General features: G+C 38.9%; 1 long non-coding RNA gene across 3 annotated transcripts; it reads left to right on the forward strand.

Annotated features, from left to right (window-relative positions):
• Positions 1–202: 202 nt before the first annotated feature.
• Positions 203–25,086, forward strand: LOC122541442 (uncharacterized). 3 transcript variants are annotated; one of them, XR_015752493.1, is made up of 3 exons: positions 203–280; positions 20,142–20,267; positions 23,091–25,086. It is a non-coding gene; the product is annotated as an uncharacterized LOC122541442 (long non-coding RNA). The 3 variants fall into 3 exon arrangements; XR_015752492.1 differs by lacking the exon at positions 203–280 and adding an exon at positions 1,145–1,727; XR_006309605.2 differs by lacking the exon at positions 203–280 and adding an exon at positions 1,145–1,727 and having other exon boundaries at positions 20,142–20,224.
• Positions 25,087–26,333: the final 1,247 nt, after the last annotated feature.

A 26,333-nucleotide genomic window follows, 5' to 3' on the forward strand; every position in this document is an offset into this window, starting at 1 on the left:
ACCGCCGAGCGCGCACGCGCTTCTCACAGCGCTCCGACTTTGACCATTTGCAGACGCGCCTTTCCTTTTTTTTTCTCAATGGGTATCTGAGGGGGGTTGGAAAAGTAAGGCGCACGCGCGAGAATGGATTGCAGGCTTTCCTTCACTCGCGCTCTCACACATCTCTCGGGACGAGGTGCGTTCAAGCGCATGCGCATACCGTCTCCCTTCGGTGGATGGGGCGGAGCGTGTGAACAATGAGCCAGGAAGCGGGTCTTTCCGGCACGTGGAATTGTATCAGGTTTGGGGAGGATTAGGGTTGTTATGAGAAAATGTTATATTTTTAAAATTACTTACTGTGGAATGGGATTAGTTTGCAGTCTATCACTTCCAGTGGAAGACCAACTATTGTTAATAATCATTGTAAGGCAAAATGATCAGAGCGTTCAGCTTTTGTTGTTTTAATTTTGCCGCAATATTGGATTCTTTTAGGTGCCAGAATTTGGGAGATATTCTCGTCGGTTCAGATTTTTTTTTCCCACACACCTAAGTCACTTCGTCATGGGTGACCTTATAGGTGAATTATTCGATGCTGGATCTCAGAACTGCTGACGCCCTCACTACGCATCGTTGGTAATGTTAGACACACTTCAAAATAATAGGAAATTGCAACACCTGATTGGTGCATTTTTGATATGTCAAGTACTTATAAGGATATGTTGCAATGTGCCACTGAATACCTTAATCACCTGGCCTGGAGCACTCGATAATTGTGTGTGGTATGAACGTTTGTGAGAAGTGATTCCAACATACGAGCTGTGCGGTTTATTGGTGTCCGCGCATTGACATTGGAATGCTGAAGAATTATTGCCTTGTGAGAGGTATCATCCTTCTCATGAGGTGTTAAACCGAGATGCTGGACTATCGAGTAATTCAAGTAAATTTTGAAGGAGAACCCGTTTCTTTAATCATAAAACAAAGAATGAGGGTAAAGAAAAGCAAAGGGGGAAATGAGGATACAGTTTTAAAAATCAACGCTTTAAAAACCCTGAAAAGGATAATAGAAGCGTATCAACAATGACTTTTAAAAATAGTTATTAGTTTCGGGAAAAATATAGGAGGACGGGACTAATTGGATAACTTTCAAGTGCTTGGCTACTTGAAAGGAAGTTAGGGAGTTCATTCTTGCTGAAAAGTTTTGAAAATCTTGCTTATAATTATAAACAATTTGCATTTGATTAATGACTTCAATGTAGTGAAATGCATCAAGAAGCTTCAAAACAATTGTTCAAACAAAACTTAATATGGAACCACATAATGAAGTATTGGGACAGCCAACCAAAACAATTAGCACTGACAGCAGGCTCAGAGAAAAGTGAGAGGTGGAAGATGTTGTGATAGTTTGCATAGAATCCCTACAGTGTTGAAGCAGGCTATTCAGTCCATCGAATCTACACCGAGCTTCCAAAGAGACGTAGACACCATCCCTGTCATCCTGCAGTTCCCATGGCTAACTCACCTACCCTGCGTGTCCCTGGACACAATGGGCAATTTAGCATGGCCAGACCACCAAATCTGTGCATGTTTGGACTGTGGGAGGAAACTGGAACATCAGAAGAAGCTCACGCAGACACGGTGAGAATGTGCAACTGTCCTGGGGTGGAATCGAACAGCATTGAGACAGTGGTACATGGACAAGAGAGATCATAAGTTTTTGAAGGAGATGGGTGACAAAAGCAGATCTGAAGGTGAGCAAGCCAGACTTTGAGGAGATAGAATGTTTATGAAAGAATGGTTCTGAAAGAGTTAAAGTCGAAGTTGCATTTACACCGCCCAACCTGACGATATTACAGCTTTCGGGTAGCAAAATAGTCTTACGTGAAGTCCAAATCGAGATAGACCTGATTCCTAATATTGTAGTTGTAATTATGCCTAACCAGTTTATGTTAATTTTACCTTTGCTAGGAAGCAAGAAGCAATGGTTGCTGATGAGGGTAATTATAGAGAGGCAATATTAAGCTACCTATACTCCTCTGTGGAAAATGAGAAGCGGGTTGCTGATCCAGGGCCAGCAATGCAGTGAGCCATAAATTGCAAAGGAGATCCTGAGCATAAAGAAGGAATCATGTGCACCAGGACACTGGATCACAACTTCCAGTGGTACTGGCTCACCATTGCAAATCCAGTGACTAGAGGGTAGGTGGAGTATGAAATACCTGGAACAAGGTGCTGGGTCCAACACTTTTCTTCATTTATATAAATGATTTGGATGTGAGCATAAGAGATAGTAAGTTTGCAGATGACACAAAAATTGGAGGTGAAGTGGACAGTGAAGAAGGTTACCTCAGATTACAATGGGATCTTGTTCCGATGGGCCAATGGGCTGAAGAGTGGCAGATGGAGTGTAATTTTAGATAAGTGCAAGGTGCTGCACTTTGGGAAAGCAAATCTTAGCAGGACTTACACACTTAATGGTAAGGTTCTAGGGAGTGTTGCTGAACAAAGAAACCTTGGAGTATAGGTTCATAGCTCCTTGAAAGTAGAGTCACATGTAAATAGGATAATGAAGAAGGTGTTTGGTATGCTTTCCTTTATTGGTCAGAGTATTGAGTACAAGAGCTAGGAGGTCATGTTGCAGCTGTACAGGACATCGTTTGGAATATTGCATGCAATTCTGGTCTCCTTTCTATCGGGAGGATGTTCTAAAACCTGAAAGGGTTCAGAAAAGATTTACAAGGATGTTGCCAGGATTGGAGGATTTGACCTATAGGGAGAGATTGAATAGGCTGGGGCTGTGTTTCCTGAAGCATCGGAGGCTGAGGGGTGACCTTATAGAGGTTTATAAAATCATGAGGGGCATGGATAGGGTAAATAGACAAAGTCTTTTCCCTGGTGTGGGGGAGTCCAGAACTGGAGGGTATAGGTTTAGGGTGAGAGGGGAAAGATATAAAAGTGGCCCAAGGGTCATCTTTTTATGCTGAGGATGGTATGTGGATGGAATGGGCTGCCAGAGGAAGTGGTGGAGGCTAGTACAATTGCAACATTTAAAAGCATCTGGATGGGTATGTGAATAGAAAGGGTTTGGAGGAATATGGCCTGGGTGCTGGCAAGTGGGACTAGATTAGGTTGGGATATCTCGTATGCATGGACGAGTTGGGCAAGGGTCTGCTTACATGCTGTACATCTCTATGACTCTAAGTGTAGTGATTGTCGGTTAATTCGGTGTTACCTCTTTGAATTGTCAAAGGAATATTACTGTGCCAATTGGTCCCACTCCTCTTTCTGAGTCTTGTCTTATTCCCCTTTGAAAGCTGTTTTTTCGAGATTAGATTAGATTCCCTGCAATGTGGAAACTGGCCCTTCCGCCCAACAAGTCCACACCAATCCTTTGAAGAGCAATCCATCCAGACCCATTCTCCTACATTTATCCCTGACTAATTCACCTAATACTATGGACAATTTAGTATGGCCAGGAGCACCGGAGGAAACCCACACAGTCATGGGGAGAACATGCAAACTCTACACATGCAGTTGCCCGAGGCGGGAATTGAACCCGGGCCCCTGGCACTGTGAGGTTGTATCTACTAATGTTTCAGGAAACACTTTACATCCTATCATAACTCACTTTTCCTCCTCATTTTGCCTCCCGGTTCTTTTGTCAGTTACTTTAAATGTTTGTCCTCTGGTCAACGTTCCTTCATGCCACCAGAAACAACAACTCCTTATTTACTTTGAATTCTGCTAAATTGTGCACACATCTGATATGATTTCCTTACTTTCTCTGCTTTAAAGAAGAACAAACTCAGCTATTTTTCTCAAGTAAGTGTTACACCATAGTGATAGACAAATGAGTCTTAGTCAGTATTTAATATATACTGCTTGAAACCATTTGTCAAAACATTTGGAAAAGCAATAAACTTGTATCAATTGAAACAAATAACTGCATTATTAGGTATTACAAGTGCCTCCTGTTAAGACTTTAGTAGCATATTCTACCATTGATACTTAGACAGGCTTTGGATTCAGCATAAAAAATGACAATTAATGGCAATGGACTAGCTCAACTGAAAGCTACCAATAGTTTAAAATCAAGAGTTAGGACATGGTGAGATCATGCGGACTCAAATTCCATTTGACCCCAAAAGAAAACAAATATTATTGAGACTAGTGAGTTTGCCACTTTCGGAACATTACTGCTTTTAATGTGACAACTGATAACAATCAGCAAAAGTGGGAGCTGGAGTGTATGGTGAAAACAGTCTGAAAGAAGACCTTCATCTCCTTCACTTCAAAGTGGTTAGAGGTCCAGGGAAAATCTTCTGGCATAGGAAAAGAGTCAAAGCTGGCGACAGGGAAGAGGCAAAGATCTTAGAGGAGGAGGCTGTGTAGGAAACGATTAAAGGTTCAAGAAGTAAAAAAAGAGATCTATGAAAGAATATGGGAAAAAAAGTTTCCAATCTGCTGCAAAAACCAAGCATGGAAGGAAATGGCATGAAAAGAAAGTTTGCACATGTCAAAACTAGCATTGTTGCCATCACAAATCAGAACTAAGTAAGGATCAGAAAATAATTTATGCCATGTACATAGTAGCAAATGACTGCAAACTATAACTAAAGCCATAGCAGGAAACATTTTAGAAGAATTCATGGAAAAATTTAGCAGTGGAAGAACGTTTGAACAATTTTAAGACTATTCGAAGATTGGCACAGTTAAACTGATTTCAGTGAAACAGCTTATTAAAGTTGCAAGCAAAGAATTTTTTTAAAAATTGTGCAAGTGCATTTATTTTGTGTGTTGGACATTGAAATGCAGAGAAAGATCCATTTTACTTGCGGGAAGCAGAAACTATTTGGCTGCAATATACCAGAAAATCAACAATTAATTTTGTAAAAAATCAGAAATCCCACAGAAGCAACAAGGGTACAATATTGTTATTTAGTGGAATTTGAATTTTTGAGAAATAGCCAATACAATATAGCTAGTCAATTGAACTTAAATTTTATTGGAAGAATACTATACAGTAATACATACATGCTAGAATACATATGTATCAATATATACTATAATAAGTTTAAAAGTCTGAAGACATTTTAGGGCAATGATTTTTTTTTAAAAAGAACTTTTATTTAATGCAAAATACAAGCTTGAAGGCAGATCGCAACAGCATTGAGATGCAATAAGTTTAAACTAACTTTAGAATAAAGGCATAAATAACAGTGTTGAGAAGAATGAGAACTAAAGCATTCAAATAGATTTAAAATCAAATATGGACCAAGCAGAATATACTTTGAAATTAGGTTCCTCATGGGAGACTGGTTAGCAAGGTTAGATCTCAGGGAATACAGGGAGAACTAGCCATTTGGATATAGAACTGGCTCGATGGTAGAAGACAGAGGGTGGTGGGTTGCTTTTCAGACTGGGGGCCTATGACCAGTGGTGTGCCACAAGGATCAGTGTTGGGTCCATTACTTTTCGTCATTTATATAAATGATTTGGATGTGAACATAGGTGGTATAGTTAGTAAGTTTGCAGATGACACCAAAATTGGAGGTGTAGTGGACAGTGAAGAAAGTTACCTCAGAGCACAACGGGATCTAAATCCGATGGGCCAATGGGCTGAAGAGTGGCAGATGGAGTTTAATTTAAATAAATGTGAGGTTCTGCATTTCGGGAAAGCAAATCTTAGCAGGACTTCTACAATTAATGGTAAGGTCCTAGGGAGTGTTGCTGAACAAAGAGATCTTGGAGTGCAGGTTATGGATCCTTGAAAGTGGAGTCATAGGTAGATAGGATAGTGAAGAAACATTTGGTATACTTTTATTGGTCAGAGCATTGAGTATAGGATTTGGGAGGTCATGCTGCGGCTGTACAGGATACTAGTTAGGTCACTTTTGGAATATTGCATGCAATTCTGGTCACCTTCCTATTGGAAGGATGTTGTGAAACTTGAAAGGGTTCAGAAAAGATTTACAAGGATGTTGCCAGGGTTGGAGAGTTTGAGTTATTAGGGAGAGATTTAATAGCTGGGGCTGTTTTCCCTGGAGTTTTGGAGGCCAAGGGGTGTCCTCATAGAGGTTTATAAAATCATGAAGGGCATGGATAGGGTATATAGACAAAGCCTTTTCCCTGGGGTGGGGCAACCCAGAATTAGAGGGCATAGGTTTAGGGTGAGAGAGGAAAGATTTAAAAGGGACTGAAGGGGCAACTTTTTCATGCAGAGGATGGTGCGTATATGGAATGAGCTACCAGAGGAAGTGGTGGAGGCTGGTACAATTACAGCCTCTAAAAGGCTTCTGGATGGCTATATGAATAGGAAATGTTTAGAGGGATATGGGCCAAGTGCTGGCAAATGGGACTGGCCCCCTATCCACCTGCCACTGTATCCAACTTCACTCTCTACCCAATCTCTCCTACTCTCCCAATCTCCCACTTGGCATCCCACCTTTATGGCACCCCAAACTCACATCTTATGTATAGCTGCTGTCAGAGGGAGTTTCTGAACCTTTAGATTTTGGAATATGGCAGCTGGCTACTGTGAAAAAGAAGGTATTTGGACTTCCCACACCAGTTCTCATCATGAAAGACGTGTTAAAACAAAAATATTGTTCTGCCTTTATGAAAGAAGCCAGATTGGAATCTCCTATTGGACATGTGGATCTCTTATGTAAAAATGAAAAAACAGAGAGGTAATCCTAGGAAAATTCAGCCCCTTGGAGAAAACATTTCTATGATACCAAATTGCTCAAAAATTAAGTATCAAACCTGAGGCTGAACAAGGTAATAAATTATTGTATTCAGTGGGTCTTATAGAGGATGATATTGTAAAAGGCCAAATATGAAAGGAAATCCTCAACTTTAGTTGATGTTTTGAAGGCCTTGATGGCTATTTTAATCTCAGAATGAATATAATTCTTGAACCAGCAAGATTTAATAGAAGAATTCAGATTTCAATAAACTTAATCAACGAACACTACAAAAGCTATATCTACCCATGAACTTTTCAACTCCGAATACAAAAGGGGCAACATTATATTGGAGTTTTTAAAGAGCCTTTGTCATAGAGTCATAGAGATATACAGCATGGAAACAGACCCTTCGGTCCAACCCGTCCATGCCAACCAGATATCCCAACCCAATCTAGTCGCACCTGCCAGCACCCGGCCCATATCCCTCCATTCCTACTTATATAACCATCTAAATGCCTCTTAAATGTTGCAGTTGTACCAGCTTCCACTACATCCTCTGGCAGCTCATTCCATACCCGTACAACCCTCTGTGTGAAAAAGTTGCCCCTTAGGTCCCTTTTATATCTTTCCCCTCTCACCCTAAACTTGTGCCCTCTAGTTCTGGTCTCCCCCACCCCAGGGAAAAGACTTTGCCTACTTATCCTATCCATGCTCCTCATATTTTGTAAACGTCTATAAGGTCACCCCTCAGCCTCCGACGCTCCAGGGAAAACAGCCCCAGCCTGTTCAGCCTCTCCCTATTGCTCAAATCCTCAATCCCTGGCAACATCCTTGTAAATCTTTTCTGAACCCTTTCAAGTTTCACAACATCTTTCCGATAGGAAGGAGACCAGAAATGCACGCAATATTCCAACAGTGGCCTAACCAATGTCCTGTACAGCCACAACATGACCTCCCAACTCCTGTACTCAATACTCTGACCAATAAAAGAAAGCATACCAAACGCTTTCCTCACTATCCTATCTACCTGCGACTCCACTGTCAAGGAGCTCGAACCTGCACTCCAAGTTCTCTCTGTTCAGTAACACTCCCTAGAACCTTACCATTAAGTGTATAAGTCCTGCTAAGATTTGCTTTCCCAAAATGCAGCACCTCACATTTATCTGAATTCAACTCCATCTGCCACATCTCAGCCTATTGGCCCATCTGGTCAAGATCCTTTGTAATCGGAGATAACCCTCTTCGCTGTCCACTACACCTCCAATTTTGGTGTCATCTGCAAACTTACTAACTGTACATCTTATGCTCGCATCCAAATCATTTATGTTAATGACAAAAAGTAGAGGACCCAGCACCGATCCTATGGCATTCCACTGGTCACAGGCCTCCAGTCTGAAAAACAACCCTCCACCACCACCCTCTGTCTTCTACCGTTGAGCCAATTCTGTATCCAAATGGCTAGTTCTCCCTTTATTTCGTGAGATCTAACCTTACTATAACTAGTCTGCCATGAGGAACCTTGTCGAACGCCTTACTGAAGTCCATATAGATCACATTTACCGCTCTGCCCTCATCAATCCACTTCGTTACTTCTTCAAAAAACTCAGTCGAGTTTGTGAGACAAGATTTCCCACGCACAAAGCCATGTTGACTATCCCTAATCAATCCTTGCCTTTCCAATTCATGTACATCCTGTCCCTCAGGATTCCCTCCAACAACTTGCCGACCACCGAGGTCAGGCTCACTGGTCTGTAGTTCCCTGGCTTGTCCTTACCACCCTTCTTAAACAGTGGCACCATGTTAGCCAACCTCCAGTCTTCTGGCACCTAACCTGTGACTAATGATGATACAAATATCTCAGCAAGAGGCCCAGCAATCACTTCTCTAGTTTCCCACAGAGTTCTAGGGTATACCTGATCAGGTCCTGGGGATTTATCCACCTTTCTGCGTTTCAAGACATCCAGCACTTTCTCCTCTGTAATATGGACATTTTGCAAGGTGTCACCAACTATTTTGCTATTTTCTATATCTTCCATATCCTTTTCCACAGTATATACTGATGCAAAGTACTCCTTTAGTAACTCCCCCATTTTCTGCGGCTCTATACAAAGGCCACCATACATATTTTTTGGGGCCCTATTCTCTCCCTTGTTACCCTTTTGTCCTTAATGTATTTGTAAAAACCCTTTGGATTTTCCTTAATTCTATTTGTCAGATTTAACTTTGTGGAAAAGCTATTCTAATTGTAATGGAAGGAGAGACCACAAATACGTACAGATCATGTGAGAAGGCGAATCTTATCTCAATAAACCAGCATTCACTTTATAGGAATGGACAGTCTGAAGTGTATTGTATTGAAGGATGACCAGGACAAAAGGTCCAACCTTAAGGAAAGACAGAATTTTGAAACCAAAGCTGACTTACTCGTATACAACAGAAAGCTAGATCCAGCCTCTCCTTGGGGAGATACATCAGGGAAAAAAATACACTGGAAACAATAGATATTGCCAAGTGTACCAATGCTCAGTCAGCGTTGTGTCAGCCAGAGGTCTGAAAAGACAATGAACATCTTATAACTCATTGTGAAACCAACAATTGCACAGTGTTGTCAGGCCTGAGAAACACCCCTTTTGTCACTGAAGACAGTCTGAAAAGAAAATCCAAAAGAAACAAACAGTGAGAACAAGAATGAGCAGTGCACCTCACTTGAGCTAACTAATGAATCTTTGACTGAAGTTGTTGAGATGACAGAGCAGTCTGCTGAACACGTTAAGACGGGGCAAGTGTCAATGCCAGTGACAAATAAAATGTTGAGAGAGCAACAATCCTCCAGCATCATGACTAAGGATGGGAAAGCAGCTAGTTTATCAGCAGGACAACCACAGAGGGCAAATGAAGCCATCCATACAAATTGAGAAGTTGAAGTAGAGAGCTTGTATGCTCCAGCTCAGACATATCGGTAGATAGAGGGGAAAGGTTTGCTTGACCAGAATGAATACCAACTGCATGCTATAGTATGGAAGCCAGAGCAATGTCCACACATTGACAATATGGTTCAAAAGAAGAAATGGTATGGTCTGAAAGTTCAAGAAATTATAAAAGAAAAGAGTACCCACTGAATTCACAAAGCAAATGGTTTGTCTAAAAATATAGGACTGAGCAAGGAAAAAAATTGCACCAACAAAGCAGCTATACTCCATGATGAACATTCCCGAGATTAAAAGTTATGGGACAATTATGTGAGTTAGCAAGGAAGAGTTCACATGCAAAGGAAATTAGGGAAATCAAGGATACTCAAATGAGGCAATGGCCTGACATTTGGATTCAGTAGGAATGCCATCCGCTTCAAAGGACATCCAAAATTAAAGATTCTCCCGCAGAGAAATGGTTCATAGAATAATCAAGATCAGCATCAAAGTCACAATCAACCGTTCTGAGTCAAAAGTCCTCCCAGTCTTCCAAGTCAGATGAATTGTATTCTGGAAGCATTGTGTAACATCCAGACTCCCTATGTTTGTGAAGTTAGAGACTTGCATTGAAATGCGAATCAATAGTAATGTCATAATATAGACATTAAAGGAAAATTGTCTGTTAGCTAAAGGCTAAGTGAGGTCTCTCCTTTACACACCAACATGATGGGCAAGATCAGGTATAATAGCAATATCAAAACCCTTGAGTTCCACAGTGAGGTCAAGACAGGTTATGTTCTTGCACTGACTCTCTTCGGCACAGACATCTTTTTGCTGATATCGTATGCCTTCAGGTCAAGCACAGCATATGTCTGATTATCTACCAGAACTGATGAGAACCTGTTCAACTTTACTTACTCTCTTGAGATTCTAGAAAAAGATGTGCCAAGCCTTATAAAAGCGTTGCTGTATGCTGATAATGATACAATGGCATTCCACAAGTGCAACACCTTCAATGGAAAATGGACAGACTTTGTCAGACCTGTATAGTGCTTCATTTGGCGTCAGAAAGAAAAATAGCATGATCCAAACTATTGCCATATTACTGTCAGCATTGACGACATGACACTGAAGGTTGTTAATAGCTTCATATATCTGTCAGTTTTTGTTGAAATCAACACACACATTACAAAAATTGTGGCTATATTAGCTATGATGAGTGACAGTGTGTGGAACGACAGTAACATGGCCATGAATACCAAAATGCATGTTTACCCAGCCTGCATCTCAGTGTACCCCTCCGTAGTGTTTAGAGCTGGACAACATATGCTAGGCAGAAGAAAAAAAGATAAACAGCTCTTATCTTCGCTGTTTCAGATACATCTTTGGTGAACTGGCCCTGTCAGATGATACTAATTCAGAAATATTGGTGAGCTCTATGTTCAGTTCATAGAGTCCTTACAGTGCAGATAGAGGCCATTGGGCCCATCAAGTCTGCACCAATTGTCCAAAGACCCCATGCCCACTGCCCTACCCTATCCTCGTAACCCCGCATTTACTATGGCCAATCCACTTAACCTGCACATTTTTTGGACTGTGGAAGGAAAACAGAACACCTGGCAGAAACCCATACAGACACAGGGAGAATATCCAAACTCCACACAGACAGCTACCCAAGGCTGGAATTGAACCCGGATCCCTGCGCTGTGAGGGATCCACCAACATACACTCATTGCTCAGCATTTTTTTGATGGATGATTGCTGTAAAACCAAAAGCCTTCTCTGTGGTGAATTTGTCACAACCTCCTGGTGACCTCTACTGCAAAGACACCTGTAAACAAGAAATGAAGATAGTGGACATTGACAAGGCAGACGCAGTCACTGATATCCGTAAACTCTGGTAGCTCACTGGAAGTACTCATAAGAGCTGAGCAGAAGCAGAAAGCTTAACTAGCAGTTTTGAGGGTCCAGAGAAAACAATGGCCAATGAAACAGCCATTTTCTGAGCCTCTTTATCTTCCTATGAAGCATGTGCAGCTGACACTGCAATATCAAGTGGGCTTTTGAGCTAAGCCCGGTGATGCTCAACTCAATTGAAATCCATTGTCTTACAAAATAGATTCTTGCTATTGAATTGCTTCTGTGTTGCAAATGAGTGTGAAAATGAGCTGATTCATATTTGAGTAGGAGCCATCAACTTGTTTTACTTGCACTTTGCTCCTCAAAATTCTTGTCTGGCATTCCAACTTGCTGGAAGTACAAGCATACAACAGTGTGGCAAGAGCAATGAGAAATTTGGGACATTGGTAAATAACCTAAATTGTCCAACAAGCTCTGGAGGCTAGGAATAAAACTTTTCATGGTCCACAATGTTTTATCATCTGCATAGCAGCAGGATCAATATGAGACCATCATCTCGTGTTAAGGGAAGTGCAGAGATCATGGTTGCTTAGGAGTAATATGGGCATGGTTCTGTGTAGAGGACAGAAAATTGGGGAGGAGAAAAAAGAGAGAATGAAATGAACTTTCATTCAAAGTACATGGAAATGCTTGTTAAAATCTGAAGTATGGTAATGCAATTAATTGTAGGGAAAATAAGTTCTGACAGCTGTCTACCCCTGTCACTGCTAATGAGAGGGAATGTACTGCACATTGCATTTGTTCAAAATCATTAATGGTTTTGAAACATTAAATAAGGAAAAATCATTTAAATTGCTAGAAGGTAGGATCAGGCCGGATAGCTCTTTTAATTGACATAAACAACCACAGAATAGCCTCCCTATGTGTCATACATCTTTTTATGTCCCTAGTTTTATGTTTCTTAAGGTTCAGTAACTAGGTGACATATATTTAATGTTATTGGCATTGTTATGACCTGGAATGCACTGCCAGAGAAGATGATGGGAACAGATTTTACAGGGACATTCAACAGGACACCTGATAAATACTTCAGCAGAAAAAAATACAGCTGTATGGGGAAATGAACAGGCGAATGGAATTAATTGATCCAGGCTAGCACAGTGCCAAAACAGATTAATGGGCCAAGAGCCTACCTTCCATGCTGTATCATTCTGTGAACATTGGGACCAAAGTTAAGTTGTCAGACAAAATTTACAAGAACTTGTAAGCATAGATTTGATCTTTTGTTTGGAAAATAAAGCATAAACTGTTGAATGAGTGTCAAAAAGCTGTTTTGTATTGGGGATAATTTCAGTGCCTGTGAATTCTAAAGTTGATCATACAAAAATAATTGTGATCTGCAATGATTTATTAAATTAATTGAAGCTGGAAATGAACATTGTGATTAACATTGTTAACATACTTATACATTACTATCCTCTGCACATAATCAGAATCCTTTAAATTTTTTAAGATAAAAATAAAAATTGGATAAATGCTCCCTGATGGTTCAGTCAATTTATCCATTTAGTATTTGATTTATTGAAAGTCTAATGCTATTTATTGTAATCAATGGTACAGGTTATCAGTTCAGTTAAAGATCATTAAAACATTGCTGCAGTATTTTATTACAGTACTAGTGCCATCAGCGTCAAATTCATGAGGCATTTCAGCTTTATAAATTTATCCTGTAGTAGAAGCAGGATGTAACTGAGTCATACAAGTTAGAACGTCACTGGTTTAATTCCACGCTATGAGGTTGGCAGTTCTGACTAAATGTTCAGGGCATCATTGGTGTAACAAATGTTAAAAATAAGATTTTATACATAGCACTATTGAGATAAACTCTGCTCAAAAGGCTATATTTTTAAGACAGAAGGGCTGGAAAATGTTAATTAGGTTCAAACGTCTAAACCTATGCTGGAGACAAGGCAAGATGGTTTAGTATTTTTGAGATCATTTCTATAAATTGCTACCTTAATCTCTATCATTTGAACACTACAATGATCAGTGCTCAATTAGGTTGTGGATTGATTTTTTGGGAGCTTGTAGGTAATCAGTTTAACTAAGAGATAAAACTGGAGTCAGACTGAAAGATGGAAAAATGGGAGGTCGCGGAAATAATTTGGGATAAAGGATAAAATGTAGAGTACGAGTTCTGTTTCAACTCCGGTAAGGCCCCCTACTAAGATGTGGAAGAATACATGCTAATTATTATATATTATACAAAGACAAGAGGAATTAGGTGCATATGCAACTTTTTCCCCTGTGCATTTATGTGAAAAAGGAACAAGCATCAGAACTTTGTGGGAGGCTAGGAAAGAGTTGCTGAGCTCCTTGCTCAGATATTTGCATCAACAACAGCCATGGGTGAGGTGCCAGAAGACTGGATGTTGACTAATGTGATGCTATTACTTAAGAAAGGCTGTAAGGAAAAGCCAGGGAACTATCGACCTGTGAGCCTTATGTCAGTCGTGGGTAAGTTGTTGGAGGGGATTTTATGGGACAGGATTTGGAAGGCAAGGACTGATTTGGGATAGTCAACATGGCTTTGTGTATGGGAAATCATAGAAAATTGATTGAGTTTTTTGAAGAGGTGACCAAGAAGATTGATGAAGGCAGAGTGGTAGACATTGTCTATGTGGACTTCAGCAGAGCATTTGACAAGGTTCTGCAGGGTAGACTGGTTAGTCAGGTTAGATCACATGGGATCCAGAGGGAGCTGGCCAAATGGATACAAAATTGGCTTGAAGGTGGGAGACAGAGGTTGGTGGTAGATGGTTGCTTTTTCGACCTGAGGCCTGCGATCAGCTGTGTGCCACAAGGATCAGTGCTGGGTCCACTGCTTTTCATCATTTATGGAAATAATTTGAATGTGAATATATATGGTCTGGTTAGTAAGTTTACAGATGACACCAAAATAAGTGGTGTAGGGAAGAAGATTATCTCATAGCACAATGGGACCTTGATCAAAGAGCCAATGAGTGTTCATTGCACATAAATGTATTAGAAGTGGGAATTCGCCACAAGACAACATGAAATTAAACATGCCAAAACACACACACCGCTGATTTAATCCCTGTATTTCAATTCCCCTGCAGGAAAACAAAATTTCATCTCTTATTAAATTCAATCACCCTTCATGGCATATTTTGCACTTTGCAGATTCCATTAAGTCCTCGCCTGAGTATGTAGACATTAAGTAAGTGCAAGATTGAATTTCATTGTTGATAATCTTGTCTGCTTCAATTTTCTAACTGCTTTCTTTACTCCAAATACATTTTATTTTGTCTTCAAAATTTCTTAAAATACTTCACAGTCATTTACATAAATGATTTAGATGAGAACATAGGAGGTATTGTAGGTTTGTGGATGACATGAAAATTGGTGGTATAGTGGACAGTGAAGAAGATTTTCTAAGATTACAAAAAGATCTTGATCAATTGGGTCAATCGGCTGAGGAGTGGCAGATGGAGTTTAATTTGGATAAATGCAAAGTATTTCATTTTGGTAAAACAAACAAAGGCAGGACTTATTAATGTTCCAGCCCTGGATAGTCATAGAGTCGATAGAACAGAGGGATCTAAGGGTTCAGGATTGTAATTCTTTGAAATTTGCATCAAAGGTGGACAGGGTGGTTAAGAAGTCATTTAGTACACTTGCCTTCATTACTCAAACGTATAGGAGTTGGAATGTTTATGTTGAGGTTGTACAGGATATTGGTGAGACTTGTTCTGGAGTACTGTGTGCGGTTCTGGTCGCCCTGTTATAGGAAGGATATTATTAAACTGGAGAGGGCTCAGAACGGATTTACCAGGATGTTGCGAGGAATGTAAGGTTTGAGTTATAAAAATAGGCAGGGACTTTTTCACTGGAGTGTAGGAGGTTGAAGGATGACTTTATAGAGTTTTAAAAAATCATAAAGAGCATAGATAAGGTGAATAGTAAAGTTCTTTTCCCTAAGATGGGTGAGTTCAAAACTAGGAGACAAATCTTTAAGGTAAGAGGAGAAAAATTTAAAAAGGACATGAAGGGCAAAAATTTTAAGCACAGTTATTCGTGTGTAGAATGAACTGCCAGAGGAAGTGGTGGATGCAGATGCAGCTACAATGTTTAAAAGACATTGGGATAAGTATATGAATAGGAAAGGTTTGGAGGAATATGGGCCAAACACAGGGAGGTGAGACTGGTTTAGTTTAGGGACATGGTTAGCATGAACTAGTTGTTTCCATGTTGTATAACTATGACTATGACAAATTATTTTTGAGGTGCATACAATATGACATACAAAGCTCAAGGCTGAAATATGAAGTATAGTACTTTTGGTGAAATAGTAAGAAGCGCCTGGAAACTATGAAACAATAATTGTTCAAGAGTTAATGCCTTAATGAAGTAAAAAAGGAATGTGGGCACAGAACATCAATATCGACCTCTCATACATATTTGTCACTGATTGTAGCCTCTTTTTAAATCTGGATTTTTATTTTTAAGTTTCATTAACCGCTTCTCTCTCCCCCCCCCCCCCACCTTCCCATTGGCTTTCCCTCCCCTGTCTGTAATATGTTTTGATTAGAGTGGTGCTGGAAAAGCACAGCAGGTCAGAGAGCAACCAAGAAGCAGGAAAATCGACGTTTCGGGCAAAAGCCCTTCATCAGGAATCTCTACTGATGTCTGGAAATTAAAATCTACAGATATCTCTCAGCATAAGCACAAAGCTGTTTGCATATTGATGTTTTATCAAAGCAGTCCTGTTGACTATTGAACTCTGACTCTTGCCAAACCAGTACATAGATGCGTTTCTTCACTTTGCATGACATGAATAACTTGCACAATGAGTTATATTCTGAATTACTCATTGAAAGACACCCACTTATTACAATATGATTCAGAATTAATATGACTTAAGGGAGACTGTAACCAGCAATCACATCCTGCAATGAACCCTTGCTTGTCAGTAAGCAAAATTACAACCATTATTGATGTAAAACAAATGGACTGGATTGCCTTATATCGACATTTTCTCCATCTTAGAAAATTGAAGACTGTGATACCTCATCCAAACCCTGATGGTGATCTAATTAAATTAGGATACTGGTATATTGTGGAAGCCTGCATTATCCAACCATGGCCCAGTTATACACATTTCATAGTCCTAGCAGTACAGGAGTGACGTATTATGTTCTTGCCCTGGAATATTTAATCATCAATGCCCGTACTTATGTCTGGACGGAGGTTATTCAAGCATTATTTTCAGAGGACTTATCATGTTGTGACCAATCCCCTGGTGAAGGCCCCCAATTTGTTATGAGTCTAGATTGAATATCGCCAAATTATTATTCTCCTGACTAAGGAGGGATGACCTGACTCCTCTTCCTTACTCAACACCACCTCTGGTTAGTTGCAACAAACTTAATTTTATAAAAGATCTTTTCCCTTGTGGACAACTTTTTCCATACCAAATATATGCATATGTGTTTTAAAAAGAAGCAATTTAGCCAGGATTTCTTGAACTTATTAGCTGCTAAAACGGTAGAAGAAATAATAAAACACACAGATTAGAGATGAGAGGTGGGTCCATTGTGAAGTGTTGCAGGCAGATGACTCCAATAACACTGATGTCTATTGAATGATATTTTAAAGATTTTTCGTTCTACACTTAGCTGAAAGGAGCTTGTCCAATTCCCTTAAACAGTGGCATCGATGCCTTGACTTCTCTTCAACAATAAGACCTTATTTCATTTACTGTGCACACGTGGGGGCATCTGGTGGAATTTTTAAGCTATACCCTTTCACAGTACACTTTAGGACTGTGGAACTTGAACCACGAACTACATTATCTATGCTCACATTTACCTTCCTTTTAATTCATATCATGTCTGCAGTCTGGGACACAACACAAAGGAGATTACATTTCAGTTTTTTTTTAATGGCATCTCTCCCTTTGAAATGTTGCTGTTTGAATTTTCTTTGGCACTCTTCAGGTGCAGCATTCAATGAATCCTCTTGGGACTCAATACAGTCCGCACAAGGATATTAGACAGCTACTGAATTTACATTCTTAGCCATCCTTTGGTGTGTATGTATTTAAAAAACACGTTTTGTACTCAATGTATTTGTAATTCAGGACTATAATCCATTTTTATGACAATCAACATAAGATTAATGAATCTGCCAATAGTTCCACTTTTATATTGGAAAAATAAATGTGATTAATCTCAAGTCTCACTAGCAACTAGTTACATATTTATATCCTCACATTTACAAATTTTCTGAAAAATTAATTGCCTTGATTTTGTGGTCATAATAACAAGGAATATTACAGTCCAAAAGTTGATTGCCAGGATTCTACATTTCTCACAGGTTGCACTGTTGCTTCACCTTTAGACTGAGTAAAATGGAAAAAAAATCCATGAAATGGTTACAACTTTCATTCTTGGGCTGTTAATTTTAGTGTAAAAGCTTTTGGAGACATTGCATCTTGTTGACTGAGCTTTAGCAAGATTTTTAATGGTGCTGTAATTTCACAATTACTCCTAAATACCCTCACTGTTCCTGGAAATTTAATTTTATATTTATGAAGTGTTAGGTTTCTCCATTATTGGGTAATTTACATTAATAGAAATACATTTAGTTGTATTGATATTTTAGCTTCTATCTAAATCCAATCTCATTAATTTCACTATCTGAAATTTTAAGTGAAAAATGAGGGATTTTTCTTCTTTGTTTGTTGTCTTTGAGAATACTGTTATGTTATCAGCTGATTATACTGTTTGCTGACTCAATTGCATCTAATGCCTTGAAATTCTGTTGACCTGGTGCCAGATTTAAACTTTATTAGGAAAAGAGAAGTCCATGCCAAATTGCTGGACTGTTCTTGGCAGCAATCGTTTGGGTCAGCAATGCATATCCTTCCTTCCACTGCAAAACCTGGCTCATTATTTATTTGAACATGTGTCCCAGTGTGATTGCCCTTTCCACAATGTATTAGAATAACTAAAATATTTTTGCATTTCATATGTATTTTTTATTCTTCTTGTACCAATTTACATCAACGTAAAATGTATTTTTCTTTATTTGTCCAGACTCTGTTGAATGTCACCCGTCTCCTATACTTTAGTCAACTGAACACATTTTTTGATGATGCTCAAACATTTTCATGTGCAGTCTGCAGACTACTGCATTATAGGGCAGGTGGTGTTTGAAGTGTCAAATAAATGAATTGCTTGAAGGAGCAAGCAGTGGTCACTTTCTGCTGCCTGGACGTGGTCTCTGTGTGCTTTTGATGTTTCTCAAGATATCCAGTGCGTTTGCTAGAGTTAGAATACAATAAGTACCTAAATTGAATGAATACCAGAAATCCAAAATAAACCTCTCTCAAAACTCCAAATAACTATTATTTTTCAGATGCACCTTTTCATTTATCATATCATCCTTTAGATTCTCAAGGCAGTTTTTAGCCATGCAAGCCATTTTTGTCTTTTAATTTTTTTTCACTTTTGCATTCATGTGCATAAAGTTCTAGATAGAGTTTTGAGATTTATTCCCTGCAACAATAATAATTTCCTGATTCATCTCTCTCACTTTTTATGAATATTGAGGTAATGTTCCAGTCTTCAGGAAGTTATGAAATGCTAAACGACATAGTATTCTACTTAAATTGCTGAATTTCTTGAAGTTTCTAGATGTTCCTCACCTTTACCAGTCACCTTGCAGAATTTTGTTTTTAATGAGTCTGTACGCAGTTTAATTATGTATAGGTCTTGGTACTGAGAATTTCAACATTTTTTTTAGTACCATCACCCTAATGAGAGAAGTTTGGATCCTGGGTTGTGGGGTTTATTCCTATAACGAACTGTATCACTGAGTCTTAGTGTGAGTGCATTTTCTCAATAATGAACTTAATAAAAATTCTGAGTTGTGGATAATAACATCACTCCTGGCAGCCACAGCATCAGTCTAAGAATGAAGTTGCCAGACATTAAAAAGTTTGGCAGGAACATGCAGCGACGAATCAGTAAATCAGTTCATTGTGCAGCTTTGTGGCACTAGATTCTTCTGAAAAAAAGAGAGTGACTGAATGCTGTTCTGTGATGTATTTAAAATTGTTCAATTTAGCAGAAAAAGAATGGGGTTCTTGACAAGGATTTGCAATGCTTAGCTGAATGTTTTTTCTTAGCATAACAAAAATGAGATATTTCAACATTTTGTGAGCTATCGATATGCAGTTGAAGTACAGTAAAATTTGAACTCAGAAACAAGCAAAGAGTATAGAAGATTTTAGGTTTTCATGGTGAAAAGAGGTGTATCAATTCAGAGAGGATCGGGAATGAAATCCAACAATCAACCGACGTTTTAGTATCACAAAAAGAGAGGGAATGCATGTTAAATCAGAGCCAGAGGAATGGAGGGTGAATGCTGGATTTTCTGATTCATGGAACTTACAGCAACAACGTATTCACTGGGGCATTTGAAAATAACATCAAAGAATTTTGGAAGTAATGCTGTCAGGGCAGGGATTTATTGGATATTAGCTAGGACAGAAATTATAACTTTGCTGATGAGGATACAGTGACACTTGCAAAACATTGACCAGATGTTTGAAATACAGTGTCACTACCATTTAGAGTTGATAGGTGAGTGACCTGTTTTCTTTTTCAAATAATTTCAGACTAGGTGTACACAGGAAGAGGCGATGAATCATAGAGTACGTATTGGTATGAGATGTAGTTACCATTTTTTGGATGCTAGCAGGTGAGTCACCCTCTTCTTCTGAACTCTACTAAACTCTTAAAAGGTAAGAACTATAAATTAATGAAAGAAGCTTTAATAAAATGTTAAGTAAAAATAATATACCTGAGTGAGTAAATAGGAATAATTTAACAAACAACAGTGTAAAAATATTGTTCAGAGGAATACTGAAATTGGTGCTGAAGGGTGAGAATCTGGAGCAATTATCTGCAGTATGCACAACGTGGAATGTAAATGCAATGTAAGTTCATATGTATAAATCACATTCTGAGTTGATAGTCACACAATTCGAGAGTCAACCAGTTATGCTGCACAGCAGTCAGGGAGAGAATGTTTTATGAAATAGACATTATTCCACTCGGTGATCACACAACAGAGATTGTGTACTGAAGATATGTTGTGGTGTTCCTGAGGGTTTGGTGTTAAGAATCTCTGGTTTTCTTCATATATGTTAATGATCCAAACTTGGTTAAGCAGGGCACAAATTCAAAATTTGTAGATGATGCAAAGCTTGGAAGTATCATGAATAGTAAGGAAGATAACTATAGCCTCAAGAGGACACAGATAGACAAGTGGACGAGGCAGACAGGTAAAGCATCAAATTTAATGCAGCTTTGTGTGAAGTAATTAGTTTTGGCAGGAAGAATGGGGAGAGAAAATAGAAAACGAGAGGTACATTTCTAAAGAAGGTGCAGATGAAGTGGGAATTCCCATAAATGTGCACAAATAAGGCAGGAACAGGATACTGATTAAGGATGATTAGCCATGATCATATTGAATGGTGGTGCAGGCTCGAAGGGCAGAATGGCCTACTCCTGCACCTATTGTCTATTGTCAAATTACTTAATATGGTATGGCATGTTGAGAAAATGCACAATAAAATTTAAAAGATCCTGGGATTTATAAATAGGGGCTTCCTTAAGTTCAATTCAACTGTGTCCATTTCTGATAACCACAGTTCAGACAGGAGATAAAGGCCTTAGAGAAGGAGCATAAATAGAGTCATAGAGATGTACAGCATGGAAACAGACCCTTCGATCCAACCCGTCCATGCCCACCAGATATCCCAACCCAATCTAGTCCCACCTGCCAGCACCCGGCCCATATCCCTCCAAACCCTTCCTATTCATGTATCCATCCAAATGCCTCTTAAATGTTGCAATTGTACCAGCCTCCACCACATCCACTGGCAGCTCATTCCATACCCATGCCACCCTCTGTGTGAAAACGTTGCCCCTTAGGACTCTTTTATATCTTTCCCCTCTCACCCTAAACCTATGCCCTCTCGCGCTGGACTCCCCGACTCCAGGGAAAAAACTTTGCCTATTTACCCTATCCATGCCCCTCATAATTTTGTAAACCTCTCTAAGGTCTCCCCTCAGCCTATGACGCTCCAGGGAAAACAGCCCCAGCCTGTTCAGCATCTCCCTATAGCTCAAATCCTCAATCCCTGGCAACATCCTTGTAAATCTTTTCTGAATCCTTTCAAGTTTCACAACATCTTTACGATAGGAAGGAGACCAGAATTGCACGCAATATTCCAACAGTGGCCTAACCAATGTCCTGTACAGCCACAACATGACCTCCCAACACCTGTACTCAATACTCTGACCAATAAAGGAAAGCATACCAAATGCCTTCCTCACTATCCTATCTACCTGTGATTCCACTTTCAAGGAGCTATGAACCTGCACTCCAAAGTCTCTTTGTTCAGCAACACTTCCTAGGACCTTACCAAAAAGTGTATAAGTCTTGCTAAGATTTGCTTTCCCAAAATGCAGCACCTCGTTTCTATCTGAATTAAACTCCATCTGCTACTTCTCAGCCCATCTGGCCCATTTGACATCCAGCACTTCCTCCTCTGTAATCTGGACATTTTGGCAAGATGTCGCCATTCAATTCCCCACATTCTATACCTTCCATATCTTTTTCCACAGTAAATACTGATGCAAAATACTCATTTAGTATCTCCTCCATTTTCTGCGGTTCCACACAAAGGCCGCCTTGCTGATCTTTGAGAGGCCCTATTCTCTCCCTAGTTACCTTTTTGTCCTTAATGTATTTGTAAATACATAAATGATTAAAGAGATTGATTCTGGAGATGAGGGACGTCAATAGTTTAGTTTGAAGAAGCTGGGGTTATTCTCCTTGGAGGAGATAAGATTAAGTGGAGATTTGGTATTCAAAAGCACGAGGGGTCTGAAGAGAGTTGAAAATGTTCCAATAAACAGAATTCATGCAATTTTGGTCTCCTTATATAAAAATGTTGGAAGCTGTTCATAGGAGGTTTACTGGATTGAGGAAAAATTGCAAAAAGTGGATTTGTTTTCACTGGAGTTTAGAAGTACAGATGGTGATTTGATTGCAGTTCATAAGATCCTAAGTGCCTTGACAGAGTGAACTTGGAAAGGATGTTTAATCTTGTGGGTGAGTTCAGAACTAGGTGACTCTGTTTTAAAATGAGAGGTCACCCATTTATGTAGGTACATAGAAAATAGGTGCAGGAGCACAACATCCAGCCCTTGATGTACCATTCAACTTTATCCAGGCTGATCAGTGATCATTTTAGCTTTTAAAATCCAAAACTAACTTTTTGAAAACATTTAATGTTTTAGCCTCAACCACTTTCTGTGGAGCAGAATTCTATAGGCTCACCACTCTCTAGTAGAAGAAATTTCTCCTCATCTCAGTCTTAAATGAATTACCTGTATCCTTAGACTATGACCCCTGGTTCTGGACTAGTATAGAAATAAAGGGAATTATTTCCTCTGAGGGTTGTGTGACTTTGTAACCCTCTGCCCCAGAAGGTAGTGGAGGTAAGTGATTTTATATTTTTTTATGGCAAATTGATAGATTCTTCCTTTTGAAGCATAGTGAGACCATGCAGACATTATGACAACAGACGAATGGACACTGGGCAACAATCACCAGACAGGAATGTTTCCTCCCAGTTGGGTAACACTTCAGCAGCCAAGGACAATCAGTCTCTGATCTTCGGATAAGTGTCCTCCAAGGCGGCCTTTGAGATACAACAATGCAAAATCGCCGAGCAGAAACTGATAGCCATATTCCGTGCCCATGAAGATGGCCTCAACTGTGATCTTGGTGTCATGTTGTTCTACATGTGACCCCACCACACTATTCTGTATCTGTAAAATCTTCCTCACTGTCCTATTTTGACACCATCACCTTGATAACTTGTTATGATCGCTCTACCTTAATTAGTTTGTACAGTTTTGGATTATTTATTACTTTCGTTAGACCTCAGCATGTGACTCTTATACGCATCACGTTATTCCAGTCATTTGGTTTGTCTCCAGCATAACCTTATTTTTAATTTTTTTAAAATTATCTCTCTGCCTCCTTTAATCCCTTCACTTGTTATTCAGCTGTTGACACTTTTATTCACCTGCAGATACTTATTATTTGACATTCTACTCACACCATTTGTCTAATCTTCTGATCTCTCTACCCTTGACCTCTTTGCACATAAATTCTGTGCCTGTGTGCTTTTCTCTCACTTCACCTGACGAAGGGACTATGCTCTGAAAGCTTGTGATTTAATGGTAAACTAGATGTCTGAGACAGGAGAAAAAATAATATGGTTCTTCTGAAGGTTTTAAGTAATATAAATAAAGTCAAATATTTTCTATTTCTCCTTCTGGGGTGGTTCAATATAATTGAACATTAATTTTCAATTGGAAATTCAAAACTAAATGCTTTGGGTATAAAGCATTGAAAGAACTTGAATTTATAGAATACAATTCAGATTCTCAGTGTGTCTCAAAATGCTTCATGTGAATTATTTCTGAATTGTAGTCACTGTTGTACAAAAAATGTGGTAAATGAACAATGAATCTATTTTGCTGGTGAAAGGTGATAAATGTTGGTCCTATCAGAATCAGGATGTTTACTTCTACCTGAGTAGGTAGGAAGTATTTCATTTTCAATTATTTTCCATAAGGCAGCATCTCCTGCAATATAGTACTGACTGCCTCAGCACAACACTTCAAGTATCAGCCTTCATTTTACAGGCTTGCATCCACTGTGAGGCATGAACCCACATTCTTTTGACAGGGGGAGAACATGGCACCAAGGAGATACTTAGAAAACAATGTGCTGCATCAGATGAGCTCACAAAATCAGAGACAGATTAGAGACCTGTCATGTCACTGATTCTGCCCCATGCTAGTGATGCCTGAAGCATTATTTCTACAGCCTTCCTACACCCATCAGCTATATATAAGTTCCTGTAACAAACAAAAAGAAACAGAATACATCCGTAAATATAGTCTGTAATATTTCTTTATAGCCAATTCATATGATTAAAAACAAGTTCAGAATATCACATTGACTATGCTTAGCTTTTATACAAAGTGAACTTTGCCCTAGCTAAAAACTGGTGCAGTTCCCTTTTGAATCAGAGGTAGGGAACAATCATCAAATGGGCAGATGGAAAACATCATATAAATTCCTTCAAGTTATTTGATTTCACTTTATTTAAAACAGACTCCGAGTGGACATTCTGACAGGCAACCAACACTGAAGACATGTTCCCTCCTTCCTGTCTATGAAGTGGGGTTTGGATTTAAGTGCCCAGTGGTAATTGCCATCAGATGAATTGCAGATCTCAGATATATACAGAACTATAATAAGCAGTAAACAATATTTCAGTTTAAACAGTTATTGAGATCTGAAATTCATACTTTTTCAGCAAAAGTTCTAGTATGTATTAAAATTTTGGCTGGTTATAGAGTGCTTTTTTTCCTCAGAACAATGCACTGAATTTCCTAAAAAGAGCTTTGTCCTTATAATTTCACCTATAAAATTGTTTGAGTTAAAGTTTAATAAATATACCTACTGTAAAATAAGTTGTGTTATTCTATTTTGCACATTTCACTTGCTAATTATTGCACAAATTGATGGCTATCTAATAGATCAGATTTGACAGTCAGAACAATTGATATATTAATTTCCAGATGTATTCAGTCATAAAGCAAAAACAATTCTGCAACATACAATCCACATCATGTGCACAAATGTGATCAATATAACTTTAAAATAAACATCAATATTAATAATAACAACATCCTTAAAATAAGTAAGTATCTATGGATAAAAACAGACAATTTTATTTTGTCCAGACATGATTCTAGCCATTGGAAAGATGAGTTCACTTGCTTTTATTTAGAAAAGTAATATTTTTGTTATTAATGAAATATTTTTAATAAGGAGAAGTTAAATGCAATTTTTCCATCTGATCAGAAATCACAATGATTCTAATGCTTTTTTCAGTGTTAAAACAATTGCTCGAAATTGATTGTCAGATAAATTTAATGGTCACACGTAAAGGAAAAAGACTGCATTACAAATATCTGAATACATACATCATGCAATAGTTGCTCACTGGGACTTGCATAATAGAATCAGTAGGAAAACAATAATCAGTCCTGCAGGGGCCCAGCACTTAACAATTTGCCATAAATCAGTTGGTCACTGTTGAAAATTAATGTTTTATTTGTTGATTAAAAATACTGCCGGTTTGGTCAAAAGGAAATCAAACAAATATAAAACTAGTGACAATAAGTAACAACTGTATATATCATTAAGATATTACAAACAAGTGACTATTTTTCCTAGGAATTCACATGCATGTTATAACTTTAAAGTTAAAGTCTTCTCTTTATCTTTCTTTGATCTCCTTAGAATGCATTACTTAAAGCTGAAAAGAAAAAAAAATTCTACTAAGTTGTGCTCGAGAGCAGATCTAAAATGACTCTCCCTCTAGATTCCCTTCCCTTCTAATGAGGAAATACCAGGGTCAGAACGTTTGGATCCCCAAAAGCAGAGTGGAGGACGGGCACCCAGTATATCATAGCATTGGCCAGCATGTCAATTGCAGTATGTCATTCCCAGCCCTGGGATGAGTATAGGGCCCAAGAGCAATCGGGCTCACCTTCCCATTAAGGTCTATTAAATTATTTTAAGAACATATGAAAAGCTTCTTGCATGGAACCTTGAAGGGGTTGGACAGGTTTCAGGGTCTGCTTTTGCAGAACTGGAAAAGCACAGCACGTCAGGCAGCATCCAAGGCACAGGGCATAAATCTTCA

The sequence above is a fragment of the Chiloscyllium plagiosum genome, unplaced genomic scaffold (genome assembly GCF_037043375.1).
Source record: "Chiloscyllium plagiosum isolate Xiang-an unplaced genomic scaffold, Cpla_swu_hap1 HiC_scaffold_3, whole genome shotgun sequence".
NCBI classification, from domain to species: domain Eukaryota; kingdom Metazoa; phylum Chordata; class Chondrichthyes; order Orectolobiformes; family Hemiscylliidae; genus Chiloscyllium; species Chiloscyllium plagiosum.